Source organism: Triturus cristatus, chromosome 3_1 (assembly GCF_964204655.1).
Source record: "Triturus cristatus chromosome 3_1, aTriCri1.1, whole genome shotgun sequence".
Lineage (NCBI taxonomy): Eukaryota > Metazoa > Chordata > Amphibia > Caudata > Salamandridae > Triturus > Triturus cristatus.
This window is the reverse complement of record NC_140583.1, coordinates 970243580-970259473: the sequence shown is the minus strand read 5'-3', so window position 1 is coordinate 970259473 and position 15894 is coordinate 970243580. Positions and strand designations below refer to the sequence as shown.

General features: G+C 47.3%; 1 long non-coding RNA gene across 1 annotated transcript in view; it reads right to left on the bottom strand.

Annotated features, from left to right (window-relative positions):
* Positions 1–909: 909 nt before the first annotated feature.
* The window catches only part of LOC146861336 (uncharacterized), a 130010-nt gene continuing 115025 nt past the window's right edge, over positions 910–15894 (bottom strand). Inside the window, exon 3 of the long non-coding RNA XR_014979246.1 lies at positions 910–1039. This is a non-coding gene — a long non-coding RNA (uncharacterized LOC146861336). The remainder of the gene's footprint in view (positions 1040–15894) is intronic.

Genomic DNA, 15894 nt, shown 5'->3' with positions numbered 1-15894 from the left:
TTTCTTCAAAGTACAACAACCGCTAAACTTTTTCCTTTACAATTGTTTTAGTCCATCATATTTAATGCAACAGTATATTCTTTACTGTACGTGACAGTTTTGGACAGAGAGAGAAAAGGGGAGAGGTTGCTCCAAGGGAACGTGCAGTCTGAAAGTGCTCCAGCTGTGCGAAGGGTGAAAAGAATTCAGACAGTATGGTGAAAGAATTGGTTAAAATAGTTCACTCAGACTGATGGGTTATTCTCAGTCTTTGTTCTACCTGGCCACATTTTACCATTTCAAACTAATTTTCATTTCATTTTGAAGTACACAATACAATTCTTGTGTGGCACGTTATAGTCAGGGACTCGTGGTCCAGGTTAGATGTATATGGGCGTCGACGTTTTGACCCGACTTGGGGCTCAAGGGATGACTGGGGGCCTCGGCCTGTGGGTCTTGGTCACACACCAGCTGGGTAAAGGGAAAGGATCAGGCTCAGGGTTGTGCACAAAAGGGACTTGGTTAACTCATAGTTTTGCCACACACAACTTGCCTTACCCGCTAGTCCTTGCGGGGTGGGGAAATCCTCCTGTTTAGGCGCAAGGTGAGTCCTCATCTGTAATTAAAATGGGGCTAATGTAAAGGCTTATTGGTGCGCATAACTGAAGATTCAACCAGACACGAATATAACCATGCTGAACTTACCCATGAATGAAGGGTAAAGTACTGGCTATTGATTCCTGGGCAATCAATGCTGGAGCTGTAATTAAATTAAACCCAAGTTTAAGAGTAAGGTCTGGTATATCGGAGGATTCAGGAGGGGGGGAGGGAAGGGGGGAAAAGGGAACAAGGCAACAGCACGATTCCGCATTCCCTTACCTGTACAAACAATTATCCGGCATGCGCGGTCCGCCCGAGATACTGGTAGCTGTCGGGTCTACCTCGAGGACGTTACTTTAAGCGTCTGCGAGTGTGAGTTTCACACTGATGCCGCCGCTCAACATAAAAGACAGACTCCTACCGATAGTAGCGTGGCCGCAATTCTGAGGTGGCCTCGTATCTAAGAAATAAATAATTGACAATAAAGCACTTAGCAAAGCTAAAGAAGCCTTAGAAAGACTTGAAAGAACCATTTGTGAATTTAACCTGTATACACAAACGACCAAACTAGACAAAGTGGCCAAAGATATTAAATTCTATGACAAAAAGGTTACCTACCCTTATTTACAGGAAGGATACTACATAAGGGAACAACAGGGCACTTTCTCCAGTAGAGGGAGAAGTGGGTTCAGAAGGTACACAACTTTCTCAGGTTCATCACTAGGAAGCAGCTTAGGAAGTGACACTGAACACCCAGGCCCCAGTACCACCACACCTAACTCTGAATACACTCACTCAGATCAGCCTTTTTTAGCGGAAGGCCCATGGTGGAAACAGCGGGAGGCCCAGGGGCATGGGGGCACCTTCTTGGAACAGAGGCAGGGGCAGAGCCAAGAGACAGACACACTTACAACAAGAGAAACGCAGGGACATACAGACACGGCGGCAACACTACAGATGGTAGTACACACAACTGAGAACCCGGTGGTAAACCTATCAGATTACACTCTAAAACCCGAAGAGCAAAAAATCTTAGAAAAAGGTCTATCCTTTGTCCCGACCTCTATGCCCAATAACTTCAATTTGAAGGTGGAACTCCACCAGTTCTTCCGTAAAATAAGACTGAAGCATTATTTTTAAAAAATCCCTTACCAACCTACTTTCTCAGGAAGTGATCTTAGACCAACATCTAAATTCAACCCCCCGTCTCACCTGATGCCACACAAGATCTTGGCGTACGAACAGGTAGTGATGCGGAATGTGAGCAAAGTCCTTTCAAACAGACAATATGTTAAATATAACATTACCAAAGCTGAACACCCAAGCCATAGGGACACTCAAGAGCAACAACAGTATAGTTATCAAACCCGCCGATAAAGGCGGAGCGATAGTTGTACAAAACTTTGAGGACTACAAAAACGAGATTCTCTCACAGTTGGATGTTGCAGGCAGCTATGAAAAATTGAGAACAGATCCCACAAAAGAGATAAACAATCTTATAGAAAGAACTACCCGCAGCGCCCTGGAGAAAGGGTACCTGAGTAAACACGAACACTACTACCTCAACAACAAGCACCCCAGGATGCCCACCATCTATTCCCTGCCGAAAATACATAAATGTATGCAGGACCCGCCAGGAAGACCCATAATTTCGGGATGTGGGTCACTATTGGAACCCTTATGCAAGTACGTAGATGTGTTCCTTAAACCCATAGCAGAAAAAACTGCAACGTAACTTAGAGTCACGATGCAGACAATACAACTGGTTGACGAATGCCCGCATAATCCTACAACTAACCTACTGGCCACAATGGATATCACCGCATTGTACACCAACATTTTCCAGGCCCCGGCTCTCATTTGCATTGAATCAACATTAAAAAATCGTCCAGCACCACACAGAGTACCCACAGAGTTCATTATTGAACTTCTGACCATCGCCATGACTAGAAACTACTTTTACTTCCAGGGCCAATACTATCTACAAACTAAGGGCGTGGCGATGGGGGCAAGTTTCGCCCTGAATCTAGCAATCATCTATATGGACGCTTACGAACAAAAATATGTTCTGAATAATTGCAACCCATATATTGAATGTGTAGAATTGTGGCGCCGCTACATAGATGATGTGCTGATCATATGGAAAGGCAATAAGGACCAACTCAAGTCCTTCCATGTTTGGCTTAATGCATGTTCCAATGACATCCAATTCACACTGGAATTTGACAGAGACTCTATTCATTTTTTAGACATCACCATAAAAGTGGAATCAGACACATTATACACCAGCCTTTTCAGAAAGAGCAGCGAACGCAACACACTGTTGTGCTACTCAAGTCACCACCCACGCAACCTCTGGGATAACCTACCTTTTGGGCAGTTCCTGAGGTTACGACGCAATTGCTCGAAGAAAGAGGACTATTTTGACAAATCTGCAGGCTTAATGTCACGTTTAATTGAGAGAGGATACCCCATCAGACTCCTCAAAAAAGCATGGAAACGTGCATGGCACAACCATAGGGAATTCCTCCTTGCACCCAGACAGAGGAACAATGAGAATGAAGAGCGTATGGTATGCGCAACTACCTTCTCAACCAAGAGCCATGCAATAAAAAAGATCATCAATCAGCACTGGAATTTGATCTCGGACGAATTGGGCAATATGCCACCACCCCTACACGCATTTAAAAAAGCCAAGAATGTGAGAGACCATATTGTGAAATCCCTGTTACCACCATCTAACACCCCCCGCCAAACGGCACTATGGAGTACACCCCCAGTTAAGGGCCCCTTTAAATGTGGCCATTGCTAGGCTTGCCCTATGGTACAAGAAACTAAACAATTTACACATAACAATCGCACTCATGTACTGTAGGACCACAGCAACTGCAACACCGCTGGAGTCATCTATGCCATTACTTGCGCTTGCGACTTCATGTACATAGGCCAGACCATTCAAAAAGTCAAGTGTCGCATTCTACAACACTGCAGCCACATCCGATGCAAGACACAGGGTGCACCACGCGTGGACCACTTCACCACGTTTGGACATATACCGGAAAGTATCAAGTGGTGAGTCATTGAAATAGTTAAACCCAATCCCAGAGGAGGTAATCTGAACAATGTCCTAAGCATTAGTGAATGTAGGTTCATACATCTGTTTGACACCATAGCACGGGGGCTTAATGAATACGAGAAGATTAGCAAGCAAGTGTTTATACCGAACAATGTTTAACTTAACCACTACTGATCAAGTACTGTTGCCACTGTGCTTTTCCATGTCACAAATATTAATTTTATACACACTGTATAATTTTTCACGTTGATCCATTGTCTGTTTATGTATTTGTTATATAGTGTAAATATATGGTGTTGAATCGACTAGATTAGACACGGTACTATCATATGTAGCTGACACAAGATGCAGGCATGTTAAAACCAAACCGAGGGCAGGTTATTACTCTTTGACATTGATATGAGCGGATTAAGCTATCCCGTATATACAGTATGTGTATATGTGCACACATCTCCAAATATCCACATTGTATCATTATTCACTTCAATTGTCCGTTTATGTAATATAGTTTAAATATGTCGAATTGTATATATTAGAGACGAGACTATCGCTATCCAGCTTATATAAGATGTAAATATGTGTACACCAACCTGGTGATAGATCCTTAACCTAGATATGAATTGGCAATTCAGTTCTCTTGAATACGGGACGATATGACACCCCTTGGTTACAGAATGTGAGGATATACACACATCCCCTAATAAATAAATTAATATTTATAGCGAATACCGATATGTCACCTTGATGTTCGACATAGGTAATGGCTATCTCCGCTTCTGCATTAGATTCGGAAGCACTCACTCTAATGGGGGTATGGTTACACATTTCACCATTAGTGTAAACTTAGATACGAGGCCGCCTCAGGTTTGCGGCCAAGCTACTATCGGTAGGAGTCTGCCTTCTGTGTTGAGCGGCGGCATCAGCGTGGGACTCACGCTCGCGGGATGCTTAAAGTAACGTCCTTGAGGTAGACCCGACAGCTGCCAACATCTCGGGCGGACCGCGCACGCCGGATAATTATTTGTACAGGTAAGGGAATGCGGGATCGTGCTGTTGCCTTTATCCCTTTTCCCCCCTTCCCTCCCCCCTCCTGAATCCTCCGATATACCAGACCTTACTCTTAAACTTGGGTTTAATTTAATCACAGCTCCAGCATTGATTGCCCAGGAACCAATAGCCAGTACTTTACCCTTCATTCATGGGTAAGTTCAGCATGGTTATATTCGTGTCTGGTTGAATCTTCAGTTATGCGCACCAATAAGCCTTTACATTAGCCCCATTTTAATTACAGATGAGGACTCACCTTGCGCCTAAACAAACAGGAGGATTTCCCCACCCCACAAGGACTAGCGGGTAAGCCAAATTGTGTATGGCAAAACTATGAGTCAACCAAGTCCCTTTTGTGCACAACCCTGAGCCTGATCCTTTCCCTTTACCCAGCTAGTGTGTGACCAAGACCCACAGGCCGAGGCCCCCAGTCATCCCTTGAGCCCCAAGTCGGGTCGAAACGTCGACGCCCATATATATCTAAGTAAATAAGTTTTCACATTGTTATTGCAGGTTGTGATTTGATTCATTTTTTAAATTAGGTGTAGGACCATTGTCTTCTCACACAGGTCAGCAACGTGTCTCCATGCGACCTGCCAGACTTCACCACCAGGTAAGGGCGATCGCCGCGCCTAAATGTCGACTGACATGGCTCAGCGACTCCACAGCACCTCCGCATCCCACTCCAGACGCAGGACCAGCGAGGCATCCAGGCTCCAGACGCAGGACCAGCGATGCATCCAGGCTCCAGACGCAGGACCAGTGAGGCTCCAGGGCTCCAGACGCAGGACTAGCGAGGCCTCAGGGCTCCAGACGCAGGACCAGCAAGGCATCAAGCCTCCAGACGCAGGACCAGCGAGGCATCCAGATGCAGGACCAGCGAGACCTCAGGGCTCCAGATGCAGGAACAGAGAGGCCTCAGGGCTCCAGATGCAGGACCTGCGAGGCATCCAGGCTCCAGACGCAAGACTCAAGGTTTTGGATGCCAAGGTGTTGCGAAGAGTGCGCAATGAGAAGTGATGCATCACTGGTGTTGCACCGCGATGCATCTCTTTTTATGGATGTATCCCTGCAGTTCCTTTTCCTCTGGGACTCTGGCTGGTCATCCTAGATGTTGGGGGGCTTGTGGGGGTTGTTGATAAGTGTTGCACTTGGCCCTGGCTGCTTCATTCTGCATTCCATACTTTTTTTGCCTATTTTTAATTGGAGGTTGACTGATAAGCTATTTTTGGCTATAGAGGCAAACAAAACTCACGTTAGGCTGACTAACGAGTGTTTTTTGCCGCTAATGGGCCTTTCGTCAGTTTTTGCCCGCTAATGCCAGAATTCCTATCGCTATCACGCTAATGTTATCGGCAGTTTTCACCGCTGATCCCTGAAGCTATCGCCATGTAGCGATGTCTTGTAAATACGTCGCTAACAAGGCGATAGGTTTCAGCAGTATGAAAACTGCTGCTAACTAGCGTTAGCAGTAGTTATCACCAGTCCTCGTACGTATGCCGGCCTGGGTCCGACTACTAAAATACAGAGCAGAAGATGCTGAGGGACAGACCCACAGGAATAATATCCAGGTAGTAGGCCTACCAGCGAGAGTGGAAGGTAACATCATGGTTGCCTACTTGGAGGGGATCATAGACAAAGTAGCCCCAAAAGGGTCTTAACCTCTTCTGTGCCCATGACGAGATAGTCTCGTCATGGAGCACGGTCGCGCTGTGCCCATGACGAGACTATCTCGTCATGAAACCCGCCCACTAATGAAACGCCCGGCACAGGAGGGGGAAAGGGCGTGGCACAGAAGGGGTTAAACCTGTCTTCGCCCTGGAAAGAACTCACAAGGTCCTGTCTTGACTGCCACCTCCCAGGGCCCGCCACACCATGTAATGGCCTGGCTGCTCCATTATAGAGACAATTACCACACACTGCGTCAAGCAAAGGAGAAGGGCGTTCTCTTTATTGAAAACTGCAGGGTAATGGGGTTTCCAGATATTACGATGATGGTACAAAGGGAGAGAGCGTCGTTTTCAGCAGCCAAGAAATAGCTTCCAAATTGGCATGAAATATGCAAGGCTCTACCCTGCCAAACTGGCGAGCACAACTGCTGCATGCTTGGAAGACATTGTGGGTATCAACCTCTTGTTGTTAAATGTGCGAAAAGGCATGACAAGAAGACTGAGTTGTGTTCTGATGTTTGAATGGGATTTTTTACCTTACTATCCAAGAGCAGGGGTAATTGAGTGCAGTTGTTATGGTCTGCGTGGTTGTTGATGTGGTGGTGTCTTGCTGTCTCTTCAGAACACTTAAGCAAGACTTCAGAATACCAGCACACAACATGAACACTCATCAAAATAGGACTCTACACACTTTAGAATACCAAAACTGTACAAGATTACAAGATACTCTGTGAGTATTGGCTTCTAGGCCATTAACTCACATAAAAGGGTTAATCCAGCCTGACCAGTCGGGGCCATGGCACTGATTACGAGGAGGCTGCTAACTATACTAATGGACAGCCTGAACATACATGCTGACACCTTGTTGATGCCTGTAGATATCGAGAAGGCCTTTGATAGTCTTGACCGGGAATACCTCTACACACTAAGTCCACATTGAGCTGGTGCTAGGATTTATTAGACGGACAATACTATTATACTCTAAACCAACCACACGGCTCAGAACAGGTTGAGTGATCTCTAGGCAATATCAAGTAGAGCAGGATACAACACATGGTTGCCCACTGTTACTGCTGTTGTTGGCCATTGTAGTCACCTGATGTCACACTTCACGGGCATACATATTTGCGAAGTGACGTATCATATACATTTTTGCATGCATATGACATGTTACTTTTCCTCAATGACTGGAGTACAGACCCCAGGCAGGCAGTGCAACTACTGAATAACTTTGGGGCCATTTCAGAACTATGTATAAACTGGCAAAAACTAGGCAATGCCCACCCAAAGACAGTGCACAGCGGGGAGGTTGGCTTTACGTATGGTAATAAAATATTACTTGACGTTAAAAAGAAAAAAGAGAATTTCACTGAACAAACCCAAGGTTAAAGTAACTTTAAAGTTAGGTGAAATTTTCAGTGGCAACACAAAAAACACTGAAATTAACCAGTTCTAGTTATCTCTAGTAACTCTCTATATATAAATCTCAGAGCTACAGTACAGTTATGGTAAAGACAAAAACAATAAAATGTGCATGTTATGGTTATCTGCTATCCATAATTCACACGTCAGCATCTATGCAAATCTTAAATAGCACACCAAATGCAAATGTCCTCACATTCAATGTGACATATACAATCACAAAAAATAATAATATTGCATATCAGACTGCATTTCAGATTAATATCACTGCTATATCTAACACAACAATGAATTTAGTAATTTTTTTAATAGTATGTGTTGTTATTTATGTTATGTTATGTTATGTTAAACGGGGTTTTGTTAAGCGCTCAGCTACTCAAGCAGAGTGTCCCGGCGCTATCAGACCCGAAGCCACAGAGCTCTAAACAGGGGGGGGGGGGGCTTATTGGCTAAAGAGCCAAGTCTTGAGCTCTTTTCTGAAGGACAGCAAGCTCTCACTCATCCGTAAAGAGAGTGGGAGGGCATTCCAAGCCCGGGGCGCAAGGTACTTGAAGGAGCGTCCACCAATGCGGGCGCGCCTAATTGCTGGGACCGTGGAGAGAGATAGAGACGCTGAGCGCAAAGCTCTGGCTGGTTTATAGAGGATGAACCTCTTTCTGAGATAACTAGGGCCCATGCCATGAAGGGTTTTAAAAGCAAGGGTGAGCGTTTTAAACTCAATGCGCCTCTGGATCGGCAGCCAATGAAGGGTTTGCAACAGGCCAGACGCATGGGCGCGATGACCAAGACCAAAAATCGCACGAGCGGCCGAATTTTGCACAATCTGCAGGCGCGAGAGGAGAGACTTCGGGAGGCCCAGATAAAGGACATTGGCATAATCAAGCCTGGATCCTATTAGGGCCTGCACTGTCGTCTTCCTGTGGGCAATGGGGAGGAGGGGAAGGAATTTTCTAAGTGCTTTCAAGACCCCGAAACACTGGCCAACCAGACTCATAATTTGTGGTTTCAGAGAGAGGGAGGTGTCCAGCTTAACCCCAAGATTTTTTGCCACCGGTGTTGCATTAGAGGGGGGGGACATGTCCAGCGGCCACCAGGATTTCCAACACGTATCAGGGGGACAGCCAAAAAAGAGAACCTCGGATTTTTCCGAGTTGCATTTGAGTTGATTCATTTGAAGCCAATTAAAGACTGCCTCCAGACAGCCTTTGATGAGAGCACCATCGAAGTCCATATCTTTCTCGCATGAGAAAAGGAGCTGAGTATCATCAGCATAAGAGACAATCTGGGCACCGAAAGACTCCGCAAGTGCCGCCAGAGGGGAAATATAGATATTAAAAAGAGTAGGACTCAGGATTGATCCCTGAGGCACACCCACCTCCATGGGTGGCACTACCGCGGAGTGTGGGGGTGCCCAGACTGTTTGTTGGCGGTTGGACAGAAAAGACGAAAACCAGTTGAGTACCGTACCACCAATACCGATCTCCTCAAGGCGCGCTAGAAGGCGGCCATGGGGGACGGTGTCAAATGCCGCCGAGAGATCAAGCAAAATCAGCATTGCCTTCCCCCCAGAGTCCAGGACTTCCTTAATGGCCTCAGTCACCTCCAACAGGGCCGTCTCCGTGCTCATGTTGGCACGGAAACCGGATTGAGTGTGGTGCAGAATACCATGGGACTCAACGAAGAGCGAGAGGACAGACTGCACGTGCTTTTCCGCAACTTTTGCCAAGGCTGGGAGCAAGGAGATAGGTCGATAGTTGGCATGAGTAGTGGGGTCTAAGGACGGCTTCTTCAGCAGTGGTACGACCATCGCTTGCTTCCAGATGGAAGGAACTGTGCCTGTTTCTAAGGAGCGGTTTATAATGGGGTTCACCATCGGGTTTAGCACATGGGCCACTTTAGCCAACAGCTTGGCAGGGCAAGGGTCCAACGGAGAGCCCGATCTTATTTTTAAGAGTAATTCCAGAGAGTCAAGAGGTTGGAGAGGAGGGAAACTCATCAGGCTGGGTTGCCCCTGCTTAGGCACCTCAGACGGGGTATTGGGCCAGGACAGTCCTCCCAGGTCGAGAGAGGAAAAAGTAGCCTGAATACTCCTGATTTTATTGGAGAAGAAGCTGGCTAATTGAGAAACCCACGTCTCAGAAAAGGAACATTTGAGGGAGCTGGCGGCAGGAGAGGTAAATTCTTTAACAATAGCAAAAATTTCCTTGCTAGTGTTCGCAGCTTCTTCAATCCTATGGGTGAAGTACATTTTTTTGGCTACATAAATTTCTTTATGATAAGCCTTAATACAGGACCTATAGGCCTCCTTTAGTGAATCTAAATAGTTGGCACGCCAAGCTCTCTCGGCCTTCTTACAAAGCCTTCTACTGGTATTGAGAGCGTGTGTGAACCAGGGGCCAGAGGCACGTGAGGATTTCTTAAGGGAACGCTTAGGCGGGGCTAAGTCCTCCAAACACTGTGCTAGCCATGTTTGAAAGCGAAGGAGGTCCAGTTCTAAGTCCCCGGTGAGAGAACAGGGGTGAGATAGCCTATAGTGCTCAATCATCTCAGGTGTGACTAGATGAAAGGGGCGTGACAGGCGGGACTGACATCCGACAGGCCTACCCGTCCCCGCGAACAGGGACTGAATCTTAAAAGTTAGTAACGAATGGTCCGACCATAAGACGGGAAGAGGGGGTGCAACAGAGATGGGAGAGGTGGAGAAGATCTGGTCCAATGTGTGGCCTTTATCGTGGGTCGGCGATATCACGTAGGGTAGAAGGCCCAAGGGAGCAGTGATATCAAGTATCTGGATAGTGTCAGTGGCAGCCAGAGTATCAAAATGTATGTTAAAATCGCCCAATAGGATAAAATGTTTAAATTGAATGCTCAGAGTAGATATTATAGTAACAAGCTCTTCGCTAAAAGATCCCAAGGGGCCTGGCGGTCGATAAATCAGCAGACCGGCACAGGATTGAGCCGGCGAAAAGGAAAGGCAAAAACCCAATGCTTCAACCCCGTGGATTTCATTCGTGGGGATAATGGAGCATTCGTACTGTCTATCTATCAGCAATGCTACACCCCCACCCTTTCTGTTCATCCTGTCTTTTCTAAGTATGTAATAGTTGGGGGGCAAGGCATTAGCAATATCTGGGCCCGACGTATCATCAAGCCATGTTTCAGTAAGAAATAGACAGGCTGGCTTGAAATCGGTCAGGAAACTGAACAGATCTTGAGCATGCTTGCAAGCCGAACGAGTGTTTAAAAGAGCACAATTGAAAGACCGGTCGTCCGAGTTGTGAGTCGTCGTAAAGGTTAACTGCCGACTAAGCTTGGGAGCCATGGGCTTCACCCAGTCCCATCTCAAGGACCACCCGCACCCTGGACAGCTCAGATTCTCCCCTGTACCAAGGTCACATACCCCACAGTTGCTGTGCAGGTCAGTTCTTAAAGCACGCAGCTGAGGGCCAGTGTACTCCACTATTCCGCACCCGTCCGCATCCGGGACGCTGACGGGCGCAGACGGGCTTTCCTTAGGCGCTCCTTTGGCGCGGGAAAGGCGCCTCCGCAATGCGCGTCCGCTGCGCGGAGTCATCACCTTCTAGTTTTATAGTTCCCGCCCGTGAGGCAGCAAGCCTAGTCCGCCGACCAGCGAGCCAGCCTCACTCAAGATGGCCGCCGTCCCCGTGCGACTATCCCGCTGTCCACTGACCAGCGAGAGGGGCGCCCAGAGAGCACAGCAGGAAGGAGGAGAGCGCGGAGCAGCGAGGAGCCGACACCGGTGAAAGCGACTTCGCTCCGCTGCCCCAGGTAAGAAGAGAGTCCCCTGAGCCCCCAAAACACAGCGAGAGTATAGGAAAGATCTCCCGGCTTTGCGCCTCAGGAGAGAAGGTGCAGCAGTAAAGGCAGAATAAATACACTTCAATACACTTCACATAAGATACACCAAAGAATTAAAAACGATAAAACAATAAAATCCAGTTTTTAAAATAGCGCTAGTCAATAGTGCAAAGTAGGCAATCACCATCCACCGCCACAGAGAGCTCACACCAAGGCAGCCGCCCAGGTAGAGTCCGTGGCAAAGGTCTGATCGGGGCAGGGCAGGGAAGCTAGTTTTATAGTTCCCGCCCGTGAGGCAGCAAGCCTAGTCCGCCGACCAGCGAGCCAGCCTCACTCAAGATGGCCGCCGTCCCCGTGCGACTATCCCGCTGTCCACTGACCAGCGAGAGGGGCGCCCAGAGAGCACAGCAGGAAGGAGGAGAGCGCGGAGCAGCGAGGAGCCGACACCGGTGAAAGCGACTTCGCTCCGCTGCCCCAGGTAAGAAGAGAGTCCCCTGAGCCCCCAAAACACAGCGAGAGTATAGGAAAGATCTCCCGGCTTTGCGCCTCAGGAGAGAAGGTGCAGCAGTAAAGGCAGAATAAATACACTTCAATACACTTCACATAAGATACACCAAAGAATTAAAAACGATAAAACAATAAAATCCAGTTTTTAAAATAGCGCTAGTCAATAGTGCAAAGTAGGCAATCACCATCCACCGCCACAGAGAGCTCACACCAAGGCAGCCGCCCAGGTAGAGTCCGTGGCAAAGGTCTGATCGGGGCAGGGCAGGGAAGCTAGTTTTATAGTTCCCGCCCGTGAGGCAGCAAGCCTAGTCCGCCGACCAGCGAGCCAGCCTCACTCAAGATGGCCGCCGTCCCCGTGCGACTATCCCGCTGTCCACTGACCAGCGAGAGGGGCGCCCAGAGAGCACAGCAGGAAGGAGGAGAGCGCGGAGCAGCGAGGAGCCGACACCGGTGAAAGCGACTTCGCTCCGCTGCCCCAGGTAAGAAGAGAGTCCCCTGAGCCCCCAAAACACAGCGAGAGTATAGGAAAGATCTCCCGGCTTTGCGCCTCAGGAGAGAAGGTGCAGCAGTAAAGGCAGAATAAATACACTTCAATACACTTCACATAAGATACACCAAAGAATTAAAAACGATAAAACAATAAAATCCAGTTTTTAAAATAGCGCTAGTCAATAGTGCAAAGTAGGCAATCACCATCCACCGCCACAGAGAGCTCACACCAAGGCAGCCGCCCAGGTAGAGTCCGTGGCAAAGGTCTTATTTATTTATTGATGTTGTGCTTTGATGAGTTCATACTTATTGGTTTTATTGTGGACAGGTCAGCCGCATTGCATTTGGGTGTAAGTTATAATTTTCATAGCAGAGTTATGGACTGCAAAAATAACCATACTTTCCAAAGTTTTTTTTTTTTTTAATCATGTACCACATGCGTCCCTTAGCAGGTGGCCAACCCCTCTTTGCATGGGTAGCTCAGCCACAAACCTGCTGCAGGCGGCCAAATCCTGCTCCGCACAGCTAAAGCCCAGGGGGAGGGGGGGTTGTTGTTGGACCTGACCTTCGATCAGACCCTGCGTTCAACTAACCCCAGGACACCAAAAACCACTTGGCATGCTTGAACCTGTAGGTTTGATAACTCCTGATGTGCATTTTCAAGTGAGGGTTGGTTGGACTTTGGCATGTCCCTCTGCCCATCCTACTTTGAATGGCCAGCCCATGCTGTACAAAGCCTCAGTGGACCCAGTAACAGATCCATAAACCCAGCAGTATTCCAACAATGGTTTGAGAACACTTGCCGGTAGGTTTCTGACCGTCAGGCAGGGTTAATGAACCCCGAAGTTACATTGAGGGCTGTGGACTTTGTTATGCAAACCCTGCCTTAATTCCCCCACAGCGGTATGCAGCAGTTACCATACAAAATGTTTTCTAACAGCAATGAAAGGATTTTACCTGCTTAGAAGCACAACTTTGCGTGAAGAACCATTCCTGCCGAACAATATTGTACTTTTCATATTTGTTATGTACGGGTATCACAATGTAACCTGCAATTCAACGCCAGTCTGTAGCACACTCACTCGGTCAGCGTGTCTCCACTGGCCAACGGCAAAGAGATATTGCATTACGTTCTGGAGCCTATGCTCATTTAAATTTTCTGGATGTCGCATTGAACAAAGATTTTCTGGACTATTCAGTGTGGGAGCTATACCTCATAATATCGAGCAGTTTTTGAAGAGGCAAATATCACAGTCACCTGGCAATCATCCTGCACCTACTTATAGTCAGATTCAAAACGGGCAGTTTTCTCGGCATTTTGTGTTGACTACATTTCTTGTGTGCTACATTAAGGCTATACTTGCCAAATAGTTGATGACCTCTCAACTGAACTCGGAGGACTTTGCACACAATTTCAGGAAATAAGAGCCTTAAGAATGTCGTGGGGAGGGGCGTGGCTTGACGCCCGAGCCGAATGGCAGCATACGGGTGAGGCTCCCGACGCACCGGTAAGATCCGTTGCTTTGCGGCGGTCCCCCCGCTCGGATGAAGGACGGAACAGAACTCTAAAACTCTCCAGAATGCCGGAGCATCCATGCGGACTTCATAGAGACACGTCTTCAGGCAGTTATGCGCTGTAAGTCGGTGTCGGAGCTTTTTCCTTAGCGCGGCCGCCATTTAGTTTTTTCGCGCGAATGCGCACATCCTGAAGAGAATTATACCTCTGTTCTTTGCTTGTCCAGCTGCCCCTATGTGACTGTTCTTGGATGTTTTTGACCTCATTTTGTATGTGGCTACTTATTCCTTCGACGCTGCGCTTTTTCCTGCTGATTGATTTTTTGGCAATTCATAAGCATCTTACCTGGCAGCCATTTTGAGCCTCCTGTGTCATTGCTACTGTTTTTGACCTCTGCAGCCATGAGGAATTCTCAGCGAATGTGCTTATTTTCCTTCAGAGATGATGTTATGTTCTGCGCTGAACTCCTCTGAAAATGTTTTCTTTTTTTCTTCTTCCCCCACACTTGCCTCGTGGCCTTTTGCTGGTCACGCAGCCTATTGGAATATGACTGCGTATTTTTATTCAGGGGAAAGGCGCTTCTGCAATTCTTTGTTGGCATATTATATTGCTTACTGTCCTGCATTATCTACTGGTAGAGCCACTCTCCCCCGGGATAATTCCTTTTCATTACGTCTTCCAATTCACCTGAGTCACTACGGAGTGCGTGGAGTGTGCTCTATGGGCAGAACGAAGCTGGCTCACTCTTTTTGTTCCAAGCCGAAACGCATTTTTGTCAAGAATTCGAAAGTCTTTTCGGAATTCTCTAAGCTTATTGACTCTTCAGCCTCTGCTTCTCAGGTCTTGGAAACCGCCATGGAGCCTTCATCCGCCACCCCTGGGAAGTCCAACACCAAACGCTTGAAAAAAGACCCTCCAACACCTCCCAAGTCAGCTTCGCCTGTGTCTTTGGAGTTACTTCTGGAGGAAATAAGGGCTCTTCGTCCATTCATGGAAGAAACTAACACCAAATTACAAATTTTAACAGACAATTGGTCTCAGCTGGAGACAAGAGTCTCCTCTGTTGAACAGAACATTTCTTCCTTCAAGGATACGTGCGTCACTGTGTCTCACCTTCAGTCTCAAGTTACTACACTTCAGAACCAGGTCGAGGAATTGGAAAATCGTAACAGGCGGAACAATCTCCGCATTTACGGCCTGGGAGAAGGTCTTGAGTGTGCGGACTCTATTTCTTTCTTCAAATCATTCCTTCCAAAACTGCTCAACATGCCAGACGGAACAGTGCTCAACATCCAACGGGCGCATCGCTTGGGTCGTCTCCCATCACAAGCCTCATCCTCGTCAAGACCTAGGGGCGTTTTCTTATATTTTCTAGAATATACGGATTTGTTGAAGGTCCTTTTGGCAGTAAGAGCTTCCTCGAAGATCACGTGGTCTGGCTCATCCTTATTCTTTGCTCAGGACTATGCCAAGGCTACTGCAAATCGCCGTAAAGCATTCCTCAACATGCGGGCAGACCTGCGTTCGATTGCAACTCGATATGGTCTTTTCCATCCTTGTCTGTTCAAAGTCACACATAATAACAAAACAATTGCTTATGAAGATCCTCTACGGCTACAAAGCTACATTAATTCTTGCAAACCGATGGCTATGGATTCTTCGGGACAGGCTTCCCTGTTCAATGCCTGATGTGACTATTCGATGTACCTATCATTTGAACTGCTGTCTCTCATAATAGGTTTTTTCCTTTGTTAACAATGCTCTTCTAC